The sequence below is a fragment of the Oryzias latipes genome, chromosome 9 (assembly GCF_053564925.1).
Source record: "Oryzias latipes strain Hd-rR chromosome 9, Olatipes_Hd-rR_3.1".
NCBI lineage: Eukaryota > Metazoa > Chordata > Actinopteri > Beloniformes > Adrianichthyidae > Oryzias > Oryzias latipes.
Window position 1 is genome coordinate 7,560,869 of NC_136245.1, and position 20,676 is coordinate 7,581,544.

At 41.7% G+C, this 20,676-nt stretch overlaps 1 protein-coding gene and 1 long non-coding RNA gene across 2 annotated transcripts in view; one reads left to right on the forward strand and one right to left on the reverse strand.

Annotated features, from left to right (window-relative positions):
* The window catches only part of tacr1a (tachykinin receptor 1a), a 58,179-nt gene that overhangs the window by 11,613 nt on the left and 25,890 nt on the right, over window positions 1-20,676 (forward strand). The window lies entirely within an intron of this gene.
* LOC144994521 (uncharacterized) lies at window positions 16,722-19,879 on the reverse strand. The gene is made up of 2 exons (XR_013658083.1): window positions 17,192-19,879; window positions 16,722-16,780 (listed from the first exon to the last, which is right to left on the reverse strand). It is a non-coding gene; the product is annotated as an uncharacterized LOC144994521 (long non-coding RNA).

Consider the following 20,676-nt stretch of genomic DNA (forward strand, 5'->3'; position numbering starts at 1 on the left):
CTGACTGACAGACTTATCTCTGACTCTTTTGTCTTGCTTTTTACATTTCTTTTAAATATTTCATTTCAAACACAATATGAAAATAAACACAAGTGTTAAAAAAGGCAGATAAAACTAAAAGAAAATGTGCTTAAAAAGAAGTGGGTAGAAGAAAAATCCTGTAAGATCACACCCCTTTTTTTAAAATATCTTTTGTTGTGCATATTCCTATTTACAGTTTTTTTTCCAAGTCTAATTACCTTCAGTATAGCACCTGTGCAGAAGTGACATTGACGAACATTTGGTTTGTGTTTACTGGAAGCAAGTTAGTTCTGGCTTTAAACATAGGGATTGCTGTTTTAAGTTTAACTAGTTCTAATTTCAACAAATCCGAATTTTAAAAACAGGGCATTTGCATGTGCTTTTCTTGTAAGATATACAAACACTGTAAACTTGATTTATAAGTATTTCCCCAAACTTCGACACTGCACTGTAAATATGTTATTATCAGGGAAGGTATTAGGAAACCTGCTTTGTGAGTACGATGCATTTTTCCCAACACTGCTATGCCTTTAGCAGTCCATAATTACTCCAAGGAACTCGGTTTCCGTCACTCTTTCCACCACATGATTATCAATAGCAACTTTTATTTCTGAATCTGCAGGAATATGGTGATTTTCAAAAATCATGAATTTAGTTTTGTTAACATTGCGTGAGAGTTTATTTATGTCAAACCATTGTTATAGTTTTCCCAACTCTGTATTTACTATTTTGACAACTTCCCTAAGATTCTCCCCTGTACATCCTATACGTGTGTCGTCGACATATAAAAAGTATTTGAGTTTATTTGACACCATGTGTATGTCATTTAGATATCGGATGAACAGTTTTGGACCTAATATTGACCCTTGTGGTACTCCATGGGTTAAATTTAGCAGGGATGATTTACAATTTTCTAGTTGAACTAACTGCTGCCTGTTTTTAATGTAACTGTTTAACAAATTTAATGCCAATCTTCGGATTCCATATATTCCCAATTTATTTACCAAAATGTTACAATCAATAGAGCCAAACGCCTTTTTCAGATGGATGAACACTCCTACAACTTATTATCTGTGCCATTTATAATGCAGCTTATAGTTCGGTACACCTTATATATGACATAAATTCAGAAAGGATTATTCATTGACGGTGCACCTTATAATCCGGTGCATCCTATAGAGCGTGAAATAAGGTAAGATTATCGGTTAATTTAGCTTCCTTCTCTTAGAAACAATTGAGAGATCCATCCAGACAGATTTAAGCCCAATAGTTTGAAATTGAACAGGTAAAAAAAGGCATCAGAACCATTTGAAGGGATTTCAATACAAAACAAAATTCAACTTAAATATCAACTATTTCCTTTGTTTAACCATTTAAAATAAATGAGTATTTAAAACTGTTTTTCAGTCTTCCCAGGTTTTGGTCTCTCATGAGTTATTACCACTTCTAACACTCGCTAAGGAAGACACATGAAGATTATTGAGAGCTCCACAATTATGCAAGATACCTAAATATATTTATTTTTTAAAATGTAATTTAATTACATTTTTTGGATAAATATTATCTAGCTCATTCAGTTTCGATAACTTCCCTCAAGGTTTTTGTTCTGCAATATGTGTCCAGCAAATGTTAGAAAATCCTCTGCATATTGAATTTTAATGAGTCATTTATATGCTAAGAGACCCCTAACACAAGCTTTTCATAAATGTTTATAAAGTCATTAGTGAATGTCTGTTGAACACCTAATAAAAGCGCTGCAAATGTAATTAATACGGCAGCTTTTATAAATATTGATAATCTGTTAATGAATTGTGCAGATACATTTGAATTGGATTTGGGTCAAAAGCCGTAAGCCTCAGTGCAGACGGTCTGAGGTTTAACTTTGATTTTTTTGTGTGGCTGTTGTTGGAACAAGCACAAAAAAGGTTTTGCACCAAAGCGACCCAGTAAATAGTTCATTTTATTTGCCGTGTTTTTGTTTGTGAAGGGATGTCTAATTTAAATAATCTTTGGTCTAAGCAGCGTCAACATGTGAGCTTTTATTACATACTACATACTCTAGAGATGGAAAAATCAAAATAAACATTTTTACCTTTTGAAATTTGAAAACTACACAAAGTAAATTACCATCCAGTGATGCACGGCAACAAATGTGAGCTGCTGGCTTTATCTGTCCCCGCTCAAATTATTTCTAAAGAAAAGTATATGCCAAGGAGTGGGAACATGTAAAACTTTGTGTTACTTGATGTTGCTGCAGCGTTCTGGATGTCACAGGCTGGAATACGAGCCTTCATGGGTGTTCACTGAAGGGAACCACAGCCTAGCAACTGTGTTTCCACTTGGCTGTCTTTCAGGCCCCTGAGCCGCTCCGTGTTGCCTCCCCCTCCACATTGCCTTCACCTGCCTGTTGTAGCTGTGTGATAAAGTACCTTTTAAGGCTTTTCACTTCTATTCAAAGGTCCCTGATATCTGTGAAAACTGTACGAGTAAAAATAAAAGTTGCGGAGAAAAACCGCCTCTGGCTTAAAACGGAATGAGAATTGACTGATCACAGTTTTCTCACTCACAGAACAGAGTTGTCAAAAGATCTGATTTCCCTCACCGAGGGAAGACATTTGCTCTGTCTCAGTGCCTTGATGACTAGTTGTAATAAACAATCCGGCTTGCTGCATCATCGGGTGTTTCCCTGGGAGAAAAATTAGATGCCAAGCTGCATCAAGCAAAAAATGTGTTCTCCCAATACAAGAAGCTGATAGTCCAGCTGTCAGACTGTATCTTTATGATGCAACAAATATCAGAAATCCTCTGCATCGTAAAGTAAACATCTTTAGTGACAGTGTTAATGTTTAACACCTAAAATCATCCCGTGGATATGTAAGCTGGGCAGTTTCTGATTATAAAAAGACATGAATTTAAAACAGTGTTTTACCTTACTGGGAAAGGAGTCAGAATGAAATTGACCATTAACCAATCAGGAGCTTCAGGGCTCCAGACTGCGAGCAATTGGTCGCATTTTGCGACCAAAATTTGAGAGTGTGCGACTGAATTTAACATCCAGTCGCACATGCGCGACCAGTAAATTTGCCTCCCCCACCCCTACGTATTTTTTTATACATTAAACTTGGAAGGGGCACGTCAATGATCAATGAAATAATCAATGAGACGCGAGCGCACACGCACGCAGGCCGACACACACACTGGCGCACATACTCATGAAACGCGAGCACGTACACTCTCGCGTGATGCCTGTGTGTGAGGCGGCCACTGCGTGTGAGAAGAAAGGGAAAGCCACTGTGAGTGGCTAAAATGCGTGTAGGGGGAGGGGCCTAGAGATAATTGAGTGCGCGTAAACATCTGTGGGAAGGAAACGGAGACAAATATCATCACAACCTGATATGTGCGTCTGAGCTATGAGCAAGCGAACTATTGATTCGTTCTTCCGACCTGCAGCTAGTGTACCAGTGCCAGAGTGTACAGCAGGGGTCTCAAACTCGCGGCACCCAAGATGATATTTTGCGGTCCCCGCCTTGATATGAAGGTTTAATGTTACTGGAGCCCGCTAGTTTGTACCTTAAAGTAAGAAACACTTTTTTATGTCACATTTTCTTCAAGTATAAACCATGACATGCTTATTTATTTATAGATCTAAATAACATGTTATAATGACAAAGCGAGACATTCCACAAAAGTTAAACATTAACTTTGGTTTATATCAGGAAAGGTAGCATCCTTATTTACACAAAGCCCTCGCATAAACACACAATGGTTATTGAGTGTGTGCCGTAATGAGTTAGAAGCACTAATGACGGTAAACACAAATAGTCTAATGCATGACATTTTCTGCCAATACTGTCATTACTGTTTTGGAAAAGGTCTTTATTATCTTTATGGTTACCAACACTTTTTGTCTGAACACCTAAAAGCAAACTAAAAAGTGTTCATTGAAGGGAACGTCACTCTCCTGGGTGCAGCAGCCGCTGGGACTTTTCTACCTTTGGTCCTGAATACTAAATCCGTGGTCCCCAACCTTTTTCACGCCATGGACCGGAATGACATCACACTAAGTTTTCACAGACCGGTCTTTAAGATGTAGGTGGATGAGTATTGTTGCTACGCTATGGTGTAGAAGGAACAGAGTCATAACAAGACAAAACCTGAGCTTTTATTTTGACGCGCATAACATTGTACATGGCACAGGTGTCATCATCCTCTCCCCTTCCCACACTCATGGTGCAAAAACGAAGTACTGTCTATTAAAGTAGCTTTCTTTTTTTGGAAGTCGAAGGCTCCTGTTGTTGTTTCCTGGCTGGGCGTTTTCTCCGTGGCAAAGAAACGTTCCAAAGACGTTTGTTTTTTACTCATATTGCTAGCTCTTGTGTTTTATTTTAGCGGTAACCTATCACGTGACTGAGAAGAGCGCCTTGGCCTGCGTCAAGAGTGACAGAGACGGATGTAACCGAGAATCTGACAATTTTTCAAAATAAAACCTCTGTCAGATTCCGAAATAGATAAAACGGAAGTCATGCAAGTTGTTTATTCTTTCTCTGCGGCCCGGTACTAAATGACCCACGGACTAGTACCAGTCCGCGGCCCGGGGGTTGGAGACCGCTGTACTAAATAATATTTCATTGCCATAGAAGTTTAGATTCTTGATATGCTTAAAATTAATCATTTAGCAGTTGGATGGCTCAGTTGGCTGATGAAGGACTGGGTTTACTTCCCAGTGCAGGTCCTTAGGCTAGCCCCTTCATGCTGCTGCCTCCCGGTTCCTTGAAAATACAGGGTTGTGTCAGGAAGTGCATCTGGCGTAAAAACTCTCTGCCAAAACAAAGTAAATCAGAATGAGCTGATTTGGTTTGGCGACCCCTGACGGGATGTACCCAAAGGTAAACAACCAGAATAACATATGTTTAAATGAAACAATAATTCAGACGGTCGGGTTATCATCATAGACTTAGTGCAGAGCTAAACTCATACACGCCAACTCATTCATTAGTCCATCTGAGTGTTTTGCAGATGTTTATTCTGCTCCAATTTCTCTCCAGATGGTTGATGTCACCAGTTTCAGTAGATTTAGTTTTGCTGTACTACAAAACACACTTGAACATAAAAGCATGTTTCCACTCAGATGTGTGAATTAAAAGTCACATTATTTTTAATCTGTTCTCCTGTTCATTTTAGTTTTTCTTTTTCTCTTTGGTCAGAAAATCCTTTTGCATTCTGGGCCTAACTAAACTAAAGTTTAGTGTGTCCAAATTTGACAAATTAAACAAAAACCATGGTCCACTTGACTTAATAATCACACTGTGTCCACCAAAAGGACTAATTATTAGATGCATTACATTTGGCCTTAAGGAAACTGCCTTCTGAATGAGTAAATGCAAATAGATAAACATAGATCAATTTAGTGTACACAATCTGATTGATCAAGTGTAAAACAGAAGCTTACAGGTATGTATTATAAAGTCTGAAATCAAAGCAAACGTTTTTTCCACCATGTTCATAAATTGTTTTCGGTATTATAACACTTGCTCTAGTTTTTTTGTTTTTGACAGATTTAAATTCCCTACACTTTTTTCTAAAATTGCAAAACTTTTACTTATAATTGAAGAAAAAGTGTTTACCCTTTTAACACATTTTTAACACAGTTCTTAGAGAAAGAAAAAACACATTTACCCGCAGAGGTAAACAGGAGGAAGTAGCAGTACAGGTGACATACTGTAATGAGTTTCACTGAATTAAAAAAAACAATATTATATTTTTCAAATTACATTAATGAAATAAGGGTTGTTTATTCTGTGCACAGGACTCTTTCAATGTTAGGATATTTATGACACTTTAATCGCTCATGTTAATCTGATTCTGCAGATGACAGAAGCCAGCTTGCTCTCTGTTCTTTACATCCGTCACTTTAAGTGACATGTCGAGAAAGTTTAAGCAGCCTCAGAGCTGAGCGAATGTACAGAGTGATCAACACTTGGCATTTCCTGTTGCTGTAAAGTCAACACAGATAGGAACTTATAAATACCCGCAGGGCTGCGTAGAATTGAGCGCCCATCTCTGAGCGGCAGCTGCTGTTACACAGTTATCTGTGTCTGTGAAAGGCTTGACAGTGTTGAGTAGGGCATCAACCCTCTTCTTTTGAGAAGAGTTTTGGCTGACAGAGGCTGTTAGAAGGAGGAAACAACTGGAAGCTCTTCCCGCTCTGGATTTCACAAGTGAATCTGATGTGCTTCATAACACTGCATGTGTGACTGAATCCAGTGTCACTACCAGAGGTACTGCTTGGTGTTTCTTGGCACATTTCACAACCATAACTCTTACTTTACATAAAATTAAGAATGATGAAGAATGTTGTGGCTTCCCATTGAAGATAGATGATCTTGAGGTTGCTGGACGATGGGTGGGAGTGCTTCACATAAATTGGGACTGAGGTAATCAGACAAATTGTGAAAAAAAATCATCACACACCATTTTATTGCAGTATAAAACATGCACATTATGACACAATTCATGTGAAATGTAATACAATTTGAACTTACAATATCTGTGATCGGGATTTGGAGATGCTACAGCATCCTCCTATAAAACTGTAATAATAAACCTAAAGACCAACAATGAAACAAAAGAGTTTACCAAAAATGTCACCAACACAATTTTATTTTTTTAAGGTTTATTAGAAATTATCCTCTAAGCTGTGGGCAAAACTTTTAGCGCACGGCAAACCCCCTAAAATCAGATTTTTCTGTTTACATGCTCCCCCATGGGCTTACAACTCCTCAGACCATTTACATAACATTAGCGGCGGAACAAAAATGGTGAGCAATATTGGAGCTTTCCAGCTGTAAAGTTTAGAGTCAGATTCCAGCTCAGATGAGGAAAACAAAGACGTACATGGATCTGGTCTCCTACAGGTGGATGCATCAGAACCGAGAGGACCAGTGAGTTAGTTTGTGGCCCGCCCAGCATATTTCCTACTTCACAAATACAATCTTTGCAAACTGCAATATTTCTCTGGTCCTTATTTACCATGATTTAAATAAAGAAATACTCAGAAATTCAACTTTAAGCTTAATTTCTTATATATATATCATCCATCAGGAGAAAAAAAGCCACAAGACAAGACCAAACACAACATTTAGTCTGTAGTAGTAGGTCTTTTTTCACAATGCCAAACAGAGGGCTTGTTTTCATATTTGTCTTCTCTTGCAGTTTCTTTATTTTTTCACAAAACAGCCCTATTTACAATGAAGGCCCAGACAGAGCATACACAGTCGCAGCATACACAAGCAGCTCCACTCTGTCTGCAAGTCCCACTTGGCATGCAGCAGAAATTTGGTGGAACTCCTGAGATATCGAGTTTTCCCAAAGGTCACATGCATGTGTAGGTATAAATGGCACCAGGGGCAGAGTTTGAATGTGGGCTTACTTTTTTTTTTAAAAGCAAGTTGATTTGGTCAGCATTAATTTGACAAAAAAATGCTTCATAGGTTAATTGGGGACCTTTAAATTGTCCCTAGGTGTGAATGTGCGTGTGCATGTGTGTGATTTGTGGCCCAGCGACAGACTGGCAACCTGTCCAGGATATCCCCTGTCCTGTGTGCGTTGAGAAAATCTGATGGTCCTGGCGTTGACCTATACCTATAGGACTGATAGCTACAGCATGATGGAGTCATTTTTCCCTCTATCTGAAATTAATTAAACATGTGAAATCTAAGCCTTCACTTGTAAACAAACAGTTAATAGCGTTTGTCAAAACAGCACTGCTTAGTTTTAAGGCACAGTGGTTAATGCCGGTTGTGAAATTATTTTCAATTTACTGCCATCAGGGAGGAGACAGTAAATCCCATAAAGCCAGGACCAACAGACTCAAAACCAGTTATTACCATCAGGCCATCAGGCTCTTAAATGAAGCCTTTTATTTGCTGTGACATTTGTATACATGCAGTATGTTTTTGCACTGCTTTTTGGCTTTTATTATTGTCTTTTTTTCCTTTTTTATTCTTAATGCACTTTGACATGATGGCTGACTTTAATTTTGTCGTGCTCCTTTTATAAAGAAAAAGTATTCTATTCTATTCTAGTACAATTTTATTTTTGCATTTGCTTCTAAAACTTCATTTTTAATAGAAAGAAAATGCAAAAACAAGGCTTTGACAAAATAAAGTTTAGGAAAGCTCAGGTTATGTACTACCGATACTTTTTAGCATTTGTGTTGGCTGCCTATAATCAAACATGCATGTTTATTCGTTTAGTAAACTGTTGTGTTACCTGATGCACAAAAAAGGGCAATTTTGGCATTTTGCTATTGAAATGTTATGAAACAAACCCTGATTTTTTAAGCAGTTCTTTTATAAAAGACTCACAGTGGAGCAACAGCGAGACCGGATTAGCCAAAGAAAACGGATGGATGGATGGATGGATGGATGGATGGATAGATAGATAGCTGGACTGAATATTAAAATACTATTGTGCATGGCAGAATTTGATGGTAACAGGAAAAGGCTGCTGCGGTGCAGGACAGCTACACCACCTGTGAACCCCATCGTTCTAATATGGTGGACTGTCAGAACCTGGAAAGTGCTGGCACACTCCTATTTGGAAAATCATAGTTGTTGGATGAATGCTCAGTGGCTTTGTAGTGGAGGGTCCGCCCTGTGACTGAAATATAGTGAGTTCAAATCCAGGCAGTCATACCAAAGACTCTAAAAATGGGACCCAATGCCCCCCTGCTTTACACTCAGCATTAAGGGGTTGGATTGGGGGGTTAAACCACCAAATGGTTCCTGAGCGTGGCTGTGTCTGCAGCTCACCGCTCCCCCAGAGGATGGGTCAAATTTCACACACTTAGGTGTGTGACAGATACTTTGACTTTTTCCTTTTTTCATAAATATGTTATTAAAATGGATCTATCTTAAAAAAATTAAAGCAACTGATTACTCTTTAAGGTCTGTTCTTTTCACATCATTACTTGGTTCTGCTGACAATATACAATAAATAGAATAAAAATGAATTTTCAAATAAGGAGATGCTGTTAGGGATTTGTGTTTGTGAATGCAAACATTTGACTTTTATTTCTCATTTCTAATTTTCTTGCTCGCTGCAAAGAAAGCAGTGGGGGAGGTGCATCATGGGCGTTGACTTTTTTTGTTGTTTTATTCTATTTTTGAGTGTAAATTATTATTTTTTGTTTTTGTTTGTAGTTAGTTGGGGGTTTTCGTTGTTAATGTTGTGTCACTTAAATTTTCTTAGCAGAAGTGCAAAAGTGCAGGTATGTTTTTTCCCTACGTTTCCTAAATCCTTTTGCACATAGAAGCATGGCACAAAAGGCAAATACTAAAATTAAAAAAATTGAAAAGACAGTAATCATTCTGGTTTGGTAATATAAAATGCAGTTGGCAAATGTTGTAGTTAAAAGGCATGGGCATGGAAATATGGCTGCTGTGCAGGCTTTGACATGAAATATTGGATGCAGCTTTGTTGGCCCCTACTCGCTACGAATTTACAGAGAAAAACCAGGCAGCCAATTAAGATTATTTATTTAATTTTATTTATTTATTTTATAAAGAGGTCAATTAAAACACAATCAACTAAGGAACTTACCCAAACTTAACTTAACTAGCTGAACAGAGTAACAAAAATAAATTGAGCTGACTGTTATAAGTTAATGAGGACCCGAGATAAGGCACGCACAGGGTGCAAATAAAGTTTATTTGGAGAGTTCTTTCAATCCAAAAAACGTCCAAAGTCCAAAGGAAGGGGGCTGCTAGGTCCTGTAGAGCTTGAGAAGCAGTGTGACGTCACAGCCGAGGGGGAATTCCGTGAGGGGTGAAGACAGCAAGGTCCGTGTAGACAGCAGGCTCCGAGGGGGGAGAGAAGCAGACAGTCTTAAAGAGCGTAGGGAGTTGGGAGGGGCGGCTCCTTACGTGAAAGTAGCGGCAGGCTCCGTGTGAGCGTCGAGAGGACCAGACTCACAGCGTGCGGTGCCGAACGGAAGCGGAACGTGATCCGTGAACCGTGATCCGTGATCTGTAACCTGAGGTTCATCAGCAAGGTGTTGTGGGCATATTCTGCCCAAATCAGGTTGCGTGACCAGGACGAAGGATCTGAAGAGCACAAGATTTGTAGGCTGGTCTCCAGTTGCTGATTAAGTCTCTCCGACTGACCATTGGATTGGGGATGAAATCCTGATGAGAGGCTAACTGTGACACCCAGCAGTCTGCAGAATTCCGACCAGAACTTCGCTGTGAATTGTGGGCCCCTGTCAGAGACTATATCTCTAGGGACGCCATGTAACCTGACGCAGTACTACGTCAGCGGTCTCCTTAGCCGAAGGTAACCCTGGTAGAGCAATAAAATGCACCATCTTTGAGAATCGATCGACTACCGTAAGTACTGGGTTGTTATCTTCTAAGCATGGGAGACCAGTCACAAAGTCCATAGTGATGTGCGACCAGGGCCGGTGGGGAACCGGGAGAGGATTGAGGAGCCCAGAAGTTCGTTGGTGAGAGGTCTTGTTTCTAGCACAAACGGGACAGGCCGCCACATATTTCTTTATGTCAGACTGTAGGGAGGGCCACCAAAAACTCCTTTTGACTACAGTGGTGGTTCTACTTATACCAGGATGACAATGGAGAGCCGATGAATGGCACCAGTGGAGAACCTTTGAGCGCAGTTGTTCTGGAACAAATAACATATTGGCCGGACAGTCACTAGGAATGGTTAGCTGTGTCTGAGCTTGTCTGACCTGAGTCTCGATGTCATTGGTGAGAACTGCTAGCCGGACTGAAGGTGGCAGGATGGGCTCAGCACCGTGGTCTAGAGGACTGGAAGCATGTTGACGCGAGAGGGCGTCAGCCTTAGTGTTCTTAGAACCAGGTCTGTAGGAGAGTGAAAAGGTGAAATGATTAAAAAACAATGACCATCTGGCTTGGCGGGAATTGAGCCTTTTGGCTGTGCGAATATATTCCAAGTTCTTGTGGTCCGTGAAGACGATGAATGGATGTTGAGCCCCCTCCAGCCAATGGCGCTGGCCACTCATCCAAGGCGAGCTTCATGGCTAGAAGTTCTCTGTCCCCCACATCGTACCTTCGTTCAGAGTCACTTAAGCGACGTGAGAAGAAGGCACATGGATGAACCTTGTTGTCCTCCTTGCACCTTTGTGAGAGCGCCGCACCCACACCTTGGTCCGAGGCATCAACCTCCACAATGAATTGTCTGTCCTCATCAGGCATCTTAAGCACTGGAGCAGAAGTGAAAAACCTCTATCTGGATGAAAGCCTCATTGGCTTGTGGATTCCATTCAAAGCGCCCGTTTGATGACGTGAGAGCATGAAGTGGTGCTGCTATCTGGCTGTATCCCCTGACAAAACGGCGGTAAAAATTTGCAAACCCAAGGAAATGTTGGAGGTGTTTGCGGGTCTCCGGGACAGGCCAGTCTAACACTGCCTGTACCTTTGTCTTATCCATTTGGACTTGACCTTCTGCTATGTTTAACCCTAAAAATGACACCGAACTGAGATGAAATTTGCACTTCTCTGCTTTGACAAATAGTTTGTTTTGGAGAAGCCGCTGCAAAACCCGGCGGACGTGTTGAACATGGTCAGCCTTTGACTTGGAAAAGACCAGAATGTCATCCAGATAAACGAAGACAAAATTATTAATCATATCCCCCAACACCTCATTCACCACATTTTGGAAAACGGCTGGTGCATTACAGAGACCAAACGGCATGACCAGATATTCGTAGTGGCCACTGGGAGTATTGAATGCCGTCTTCCATTCATCACCCTCTTTGATCCGAATGAGGTGGTATGCGTTGCGAAGGTCAAGTTTTGTGAAAATGGACGCACCCTGAAGTAACTCAAAAGCTGTGTTCATCAGAAGGAGTGGGTAGCGGTTCTTTACGGTTATTTGGTTTAACCCTCTATAATCAATGCATGGCCTTAAGCCCCCATCCTTCTTCTTCACAAAGAAGAAGCCAGCACCAGCAGGCGAGGAGGAGGGACAAATGAGACCGGACTTAAGAGAGGAATCAATGTACTCCTGCATAGATTGTCGCTCAGGACCAGACAGAGAATAGAGATGACCCCTGGGGGGAATATTACCGGGAAGGAGTTTGATACAACAGTCAAAAGGACGGTGGGGAGGCAATGAACATGTTTTAACTTTATTGAAGACCTCTTTCAGCTCCAAGTATTCAGAGGGTACTTTGGACAGATCCGGATACACCTCCTCTACAGCCATGACAGAAGCTTCACGGCGCTTCATGGAACCAAGACAGGTTTCAGGGCAACCAGCTCCCCAGGTCAAAATCCTGCCAGAAGACCAGTCGATATTAGGATTGTGTTTTCTCAGCCAGGGGAGACCAAAAATGACAGAGAGAGCAGGAAGTGAAATAACATGGAAACACATGTCCACCTCACTGATGTTGAGCCCTCTCTTTTACCGGACAGCGCGCCACTGGATGTCCTGGTGCTCCACAGTGGAAACACAATTTCATCCGGGATCTGCGCTCTCGCTCCTCCGGTGTGATCCTTGTACGGCCCAGCTGCATGGGTTCAGACGCCCCCAGGTCCTCTCCTCCTCTGACGGCTGAGTTTGCGTCTGCAGTGAAGAAAGGCTGAGGAACGTGAGATGCAGGTGGCCGTCTCATACCTCTCTCTCTGCGCCTCTCCCTCATCCGGCGGTCGATGCGGGCAGCCAGCTCCATCAGGCCATTGAGGGACAAAGGTAGGTCTCGAGCTGCCAGCTCGTCCTTGACGGAGTCGTTGAGTCCCTGATAGAATACATCATATAGCGACCTCTCGTTCCATTCACAATCAGCAGAGAGCGTATGAAAGTCTATAGCATAATCATCGACTGATCTGTTGCCCTGGAGCAGATGAGGCAACCGACGACCAGCCTCATGGGATGGAGTGAGTGGATCAAACACCCGTCTGAGGGCAGCAGCAAATCGAGGGAAGGAGGAACAGACGTGAGACTGTCGCTCCCATTCAGCAGTACCCCATTGTCCAGCTCTCCCAGAGAGCAGCGACACAGCGAAGGCCACCTTGGAAAGCTCAGAACTAAACATGGACGGTTGTAAAGCAAAAAAAATCTCGCACTGGGCAATAAATGTCCGACAGTGTCCAGGGTCACCTGAAAAACGTTGGGGGGGAGGCATGCGGGGTTTTGGGGCGCCCTCCTGGGCTAGCCTGTTAGCTTCGGAAGGCCTGACAGCTTCTGAGGAGATATCATTCAGACGTTGGAGTATGTCGTTCATACCTGCAGTATGAACTCCGTAGGGAGTTGGGAGGGGGGCTCCTTACGTGAAAGTAGCGGCAGGCTCCGTGTGAGCGTTGAGAGGACCAGACTCACAGCGTGCGGTGCCGAACGGAAGCGGAACGTGATCCGTGATCCGTGATCCGTGAACCGTGATCCGTGAACCGTGATCCGTGATCTGTAACCTGAGGTTCATCAGGGTGAAGAATCTCGAACTGGCAAAGAGTGAGCAGACACATTCACTTCATATACCCCGCATCACAGCTGGAGCCATTGAGAAATCAGGGAGCAGGTGAGATGAGAACGGCAGAAATGGCGAGACAACACCGAAATCCTGACACTGACAAGATGACGCATCAGGTAAACCAATATTGGGGGAGATCAAATCATCTTATTAAGTGTCGGGGGTCGTCAAACATTTGACAAGGACCACAGACAAGAGGAAACAATTATTTGTTCATCATACGCAAATAAGATTTATATAAATGCACAACAACCCAACAGAACTAAAGCACAAATATTTAAATCAGTCCAATGGTTTATTAAATTCTCTGGTTTACGGAATGAAACATGATTTTCACCCAAATGACAATCATGTTTTTGTTGTTTTTCACATGATCGTGTAGTATTTGTCTATTACGCTTATAATGGCATTTCTTTTTTTTTTTTTTTTTTTAAACTTGTTCTGTCCAACAGCTGAGCAAACAGATTAGAGCTGAAGGCTTTTTGTGTTGGACAGGTTTTACTATCACAAAAAGAGGTTATATAGCTTCAAGAAACTAGAGTGTAGATTTGTATAAACCCCTTTTTGTCGTATTATTTTTTATTTATTTGTTACATTTAGTGTGTGTGGGGAGGGAGAGGGGAAGAATGTGAGGGGAGGGTGGAAGAGAGTAAAAGGAAGAAAGGTGAAAAGGTGGGGGATACAAGCACTGATTTGAATAAGTTATTATTTTAAGCTGTAACAATTATACCAGATCTGCTGGAAAGACGAATGTTACATCAAAGGTGAAAATCTGACACTAAGATGAGCGAAATAAATCTGTCCATCAATACACTGTGGGTAAGGAGGAGGGATGAAGCAGACAGGGAGCAGTGTGGCAGTGTGCACGTGCACGTGGGGGTGGAGATACATGCATGCTGCCGACGTGAACCGTGTGTTCATAAGGGGAGCCAGATCCTACCCAGCCAGACCAGCCAGACCAGGAGAGGGGAGGAGAGCCCCCCAGGCCAGAAGCCCCCCCAGCATCCGGACCCAGGCAGCCCGGGAGGGGAGGAGGAGGGGACCGCCCACCCCACCAGCCAGGCACAGAGAGGGCCCCCCTATAGGGGCCCCTCCAATGCCCAGAGGCACAAGCGAACCCAGTGTCCGGCCCCCAGGCCACAAGACAGGAGCGCTTAGCCGTACCAGGCGGCAGCCATGGGGGCCACCGGGCGCCGGACACCGAGACAAAGGCCAGGGACGAAGCCAGGGCCCCCGGAACCCATGAACCGGACACCCCCCGACCGGCGCCCCGTCTCTGCAAGCCAGCCCAGGCACGCGACCTAAGCAACCCAGGGATCGCCACGCACCCACAGCCACCCCCCATAACCCTACAACCCTACACACTACAACCCCCCCCCCCGCCATAATATCTGAGCCCCCCTCCCCAACCCTCTCAGTGCCCTCCCCTCTCTGTGATGGGGAGGGAAAGCCCCAGAGGGTCCCAGCGAGCCAGCCCCCAGGGCCGTCCTACCCATGCACTCACGCACACATACTCACAATCATCTGGTTACCCCCCCCCACCCCCACCGCCACGCAGTAACCCCCCCCCAGCCGGCCGACCCCCAGCGCCGTATGCCCGACCATTCCCGCAGCCGACAGGATACCCATAAGCCCGGCCGCCCTGAGAGGACCAGGCGGGTGAAGACCGGCCCCCCCCCCGACCCCACCCATGTATGGAGGTGTGGGAGTGCTGTGTGTGTGCTGCAGGTAAAATAGGAGGTAATATAGGAGGTATAATGGCATTTCTGTGTATTTATTTTTTTAACTTTTTGTTAATCAGACAAAAAAAATGCAGTTGGAAAAAGATTGTAGCTGTTACGGATAAGCTACAAACGACAAGCTCCCTGCTTTGCTCCATTCTGATGCATCCACTGGCAGACAAATAGATCCATGTACATCTTTGTTTTTCTCATCCTAGCTGGAATCTGGCTCAAAACTACATGACTGATAGCTTCAATTTGTTGTGGAATAGAATCACGAAACCAAATAACGCCTACACTTATGCAGGAGATAAAAAACTGGAGCAAAACATTTCTGATCAGTGTGCAGTGGGGTACATGCACCTTGAGGACGGAGTGATTTAGAAACATAAAGGATGCAATAGAACACTCTGTGGTTAAATGTAGATGGAAACAGTTTTTTTCCAACACAGACCACTGCATTAAACCTTACATAATTCCAAAACTAAGAAATACAGTGAAGCTCAAGAAACACGTTCACAGTTAAATTACTCGAGTTTATTGATAAATGGAATTTGAAAGAGAAAATAAATCCCTTGCAAGCATGGCAGCAGGCAGCTGTCCTCATTGCTGCTTTCTCCTTAATCACTAACATCTCAGGAAAACAGGGCAGCAGCCACACGGTGTTGACACAAAGCCACTGCATTGTCATGGCAGTTTAGATTCTATTTGGGAATAATTGGAGGTATCTGTTACCCACCAGATTCAGCCCCGCTTCCATGTACTGCTTTCTTGTCGTGATGGCTTACCATACAGAGTGCAATCAAAAATTGCCCACAGACAGGTTTTTGAAGTGTATGGTTTCAAAGGTGAGTGTTCCAAAAAGCAAAATGAAAGGGAGGGGAACATGGTAGAGCACAGCTCTTCACCAGCAAATCCATGAAAAATGAAACACTCGCTGTGTTGGCTGTGTTTTTGGCACAGACAGAATCCACAAACTAGCTCTTTATAGTTTGTAGAAAGGCTTTTTCCAGCAGCGTATTACTTTGGGAGTGTGGATCATTCTCTGTGTGGGGTATTAAATCTAACCAATGTGTGCAGAGATAGTTACACCACAATAAACAATAAAACAGCCAGATCGGCATTGATCGTGTACTTTGGTTGTTAACTATAATGCCATTGTAGACAATCCTTTGTGTAAAATATTAATATTTTATAAACAGATTAGACCAAAAAAGTTTTGATAATCTCAGGGATTTACATCAGCCAAATTGTTATTCTTGCTGTAGAATTTGAGAATTGTGCACAGCGATAAATTAAGATTATCTGAACAAAACAGCAAATTATCTATTAGAAAAGAAAAAATGTTATTTTCATGGAAGCATAAAGTGCATAATGTCAAGTGTTTATACTTTTTTGTGTACTTTTCCCACACTTGAAAAGGGCTGAGTGTCCAACGTTGAAGATCGATTTACTCAGACTGCCACTTGAGATCAATTTCCAAACTTTAATTTATTTCCATTTGATCTGGCAGCAATCAATAGGTAAAAACCTTAAACACACACAATAACAGTAATAAATATTACAAAATTCAACATACACATTAACAACAAACATTTATGCAATTTAAAGTGCCTCAGTTAATTAGCAACATTACTCATTTACTTTAATAACATTCTTATTTAAGTTCATGTATTAATTCCAAATTTATTCAAGAATTACTTTAAAATCTCATTATTTAGCAAAAATTCACATTCATAAAGAACTTCCCAGTGTAAATTTACAGAAGTTACAAAGCACACCGACGAAATAAACATCTAATCCTTAATGCGGAAAATTCCCACTGGTACCTGAAGTACACACAAACATTTGCGGAGTGCACACTCCGGTCCCACAACACACCAAACAAACAAGGAAACAAGTGATCGCGCAATTTTAGCGCTTGGATAAAGTCTTTTCTTACCGGCTGCCTCTTCAACAAATTAATATGGACCACTCAATTGCACACAGGTACGAAACAAGCTTTATGCACGGACTGACAAGGCTTGTGTCTCGCCGGTGCTTTTCCTGAATGAAGTGCGTGCTTCGCCATTAAATAAATGACGCAGCACGCTCAGCTGTTCAATCCATATCACGTGATCAGTCAGATGCTTTGCGCAACACATAATATTGCAAAAACAGTGGAAGAAGATTAAAAGACGACTTAATACTGATTGAGTCAAAAAGAACCTAGTTATATGATGTACAGCAGTCCCTCGCCATCGCAGTTTCCCTTTTGCGGTCTCGCTTTTTTGTGGATTTTTTGGTTCAATTTTGAATTCCTTTATTCATGTATTATTTCATTTTAAGCTGGGTCTTGTGTTCTGCGTCCTGTTTGGCTTTTGACTTGTCAATCAATCTCTGTGCCGTGTCACCTGCACATAATGCGTTCAGTTCACCAAATTAGCACATGTTTTTGATCTCGAGCAAATCTTTGTTGTCATTCTATTATACTGAACTCATTTTTCTACCACATTTTTAACTTTGAGAAAAGTGAGAAAATGTTCATGTGTGTCAGAGAAAAGTACATGAAGTGTCTAGTAAGGGTTTTTGTAAAACATTTGTAATCCTACTTTGACTTAATCTATCACGGGTTACTGTTAGAACATAACCCCCATGATAAATAATGATTACTGTATAATTCAATGCAGGAAGTCCAAGATATACTCTTTGAATTTCACAAAGATAAAAAGACAAAAACTAAAACCTAGGTGTTAATATTTGCTACCCTCAAGATATTTCCGTTGTACAACTTAAATTTTTTCGTTTTCTGGGTTCCAAAAACCACTGGACCTCGTCAACATGGAGGTTGCACTGTGGTGTAGTGGTTAGCACTCTCACCTCATATGAGAATCCCCTGGTTTGAAACCCAGCTGCGTGGCGTTTGCATGTTCTCCTCAAGCATGTGTGGGTTTCCTCTGTGCACTCCAGTTTCCTCCTACGGTTCAAAACATTTTTCATAGGTTAACTGGTGATTCTAAAATTTCTCATCTGAATTGTGTTCTGCAATGAACTGGAGACCTGTTCAAGGTGTAGCCCGCTTTTTGCCTAACAGTAGCTGGGATAGGCTCCAGCATCCCTGTGACCCTGAAAGCGCTTTAGCTGGTTTTAGATTATGGATGGATTCTCACCATGTTGAGTTCATTCAATGTTTGCAGTCGGCTAATTCTGGAGGGTGTTGCCACAGGAAGGGAAGTGAATCACATGATGACTTTTCATAAAGCTTAGGACTCCACACCAGATTTTCTTCTCGATGGAACAGGACTGTGACTTTACCTGGGCTCCGCTCTGCAATCTGCTGGGAACAAGCTAAGGACCGCGATCACTTCATCACAGTTCAGGAGGCTGTCTTACTCATGAAACAATGGGGATATAATTATACTGCATATTTGGGATCATTCTGTTCATGGTTCTCTTGGAATCCCAGCCTCTGACCTGCCCTGACACTCCACTGACCTGACATAGCATCCGTTTGGCACCTCAATCTGGATCAGCATGTCAATTGCATCAGAACAATGAAGCCCACAAATGTTTTAAGATTTCTAACATTTTAAAACAATGTTGATTTATGGAAAGACTAACAGCAGCGGAAGCCAAATGCAGATTTGTTAGATAAACATATTCTACTTATCAAAATCAGTTAGTTAAAAAAAGGTACTTAGCAAAAATAGCATTTAAGATTAAAGGAGAATCACGTTGTGGCTGTAGATACTGTAGTTGTGAAATACATACAATATATAAATAAATATAGATATAGACTGTACATGAGAACTGGACTGAGTGACCCCTCCCCCTGGTGTTCCAAACAGGAAGTTGAGATATTGTCAGAAGTCAGATCTCTGTCTCCACCTCTGGTCACCAGCGGGACTGGTTCTTTCGTTCTGTCTTTCGACGGGTTTGACTGGACTGAGTTCTAACCACATCTCCTGGATTCCACACACCTGACTCTCATTCACTCTATCAACCACAGCATACTTAAAGTCTGCACTGAGCTCTGCTCAATGTGAAGTATTGTTTGTGTCACTCTGCCTTCCTTACAGAGTGTTTTATCTGGACCCAATCTTCTGTCTTTTGACCCTGACTATGTTTGCCTGCTGCCTGCCCCAACCTTCGTCTGTATTTTGACCAACCTGTCTCTTCTCTGATGAACTTATCCCTGTTATCGACTCCTGCCTGACCCTTATTTAGCTTTGTGGACTTTTAGCTAAGCTAATAAACCTGCTGCACTTGGATCCAGCCATCTGCCTGTTCTTGGGACAGATATAAACAGCTATTACTATTTGTCAGATTTGAATTAAAAAAGTCAAATGAAGGAATAAAAGAGGGATCGGAGGAAACACAGGTACCCAGGCTTTTATTGAATTAAATGAGTCAGAATTATATCTTGACTGACTCCCATTTCTATTGCCTTGTAATACTACATTGACACTGTTGTTAAGGTTTTACTTCTCCTTCCCTGCACCGACTTGACCTTTAACTTCTTGTTGTGCTGCTCTTAGAAGCTGTTGCATCCAAAAAGAGTGCTTGGATGCCAGCAGGAGAGTCCATGATTTGAGCAGCTCGCTGCAGGTGTGTGTTTGATTCTGACATCAACAGCCTCACAATGACTCATCTGAGCTGTAAGAAAGCATCGTGAGTGTCAGAGTCATTTGCAGCAGCGCTAAAGTGAAACTAAAACTATGACCTCTGTATTTCAACAGGCTGCAGGGAGTTTTTGATTTTTTTAGACCTCCTGTGTGTGTCTGATGTGTTTTTAGGAAAAACTTCAATTTAACCAATTGAGTTGGGTGATTAGTCGGATTAAACCTTTAAGCAGGCCTCTTTCTTTCTCAGCAGGAGTTTGATTGGTAAACTTTGCTTGCAAAGTTATTATGCTAAGATATTGTGCTAAATTAATCAACATTTTTTGTAAAGTGCTGTTGTCAAATATATTTATACATTTAATTAAACATATATTTAAAACATGTCTAAAGTGAGAAAATCTAAAAGAAAATGAAGCATCCATTGTCCTTTTTTCCTATATTGAGATTTTGTACATGAAAAATGGTTCTTGCATTTTTTCTTGAGAGGCTCACTGAACGTAATTGACTGAATTTATTCATACTTGACATAATTTATCTGATTATATGAGGGAGAAGAGAATACTCAAATGCTGTGTGAGATAGTTGTTTTTTTTTTTGAATTTCTACAATCTTTTTTTAAAATGCAACTTATTATTAAAACTCAAATTCAGGGACCATTATGTTTCATGATGTGGACCACTCACTTTGCCCAAACCTATTTTGGGGAAAGCTATAACAAATATTTTTTTTTAATTTACGAGTAAAAAGTCATAGATCAACGAGGAAAACACCAAAGTTTTCCATTTATCGGAGCCCAGCTTAAAGGTGAAATATGTGGAGCCTTTTG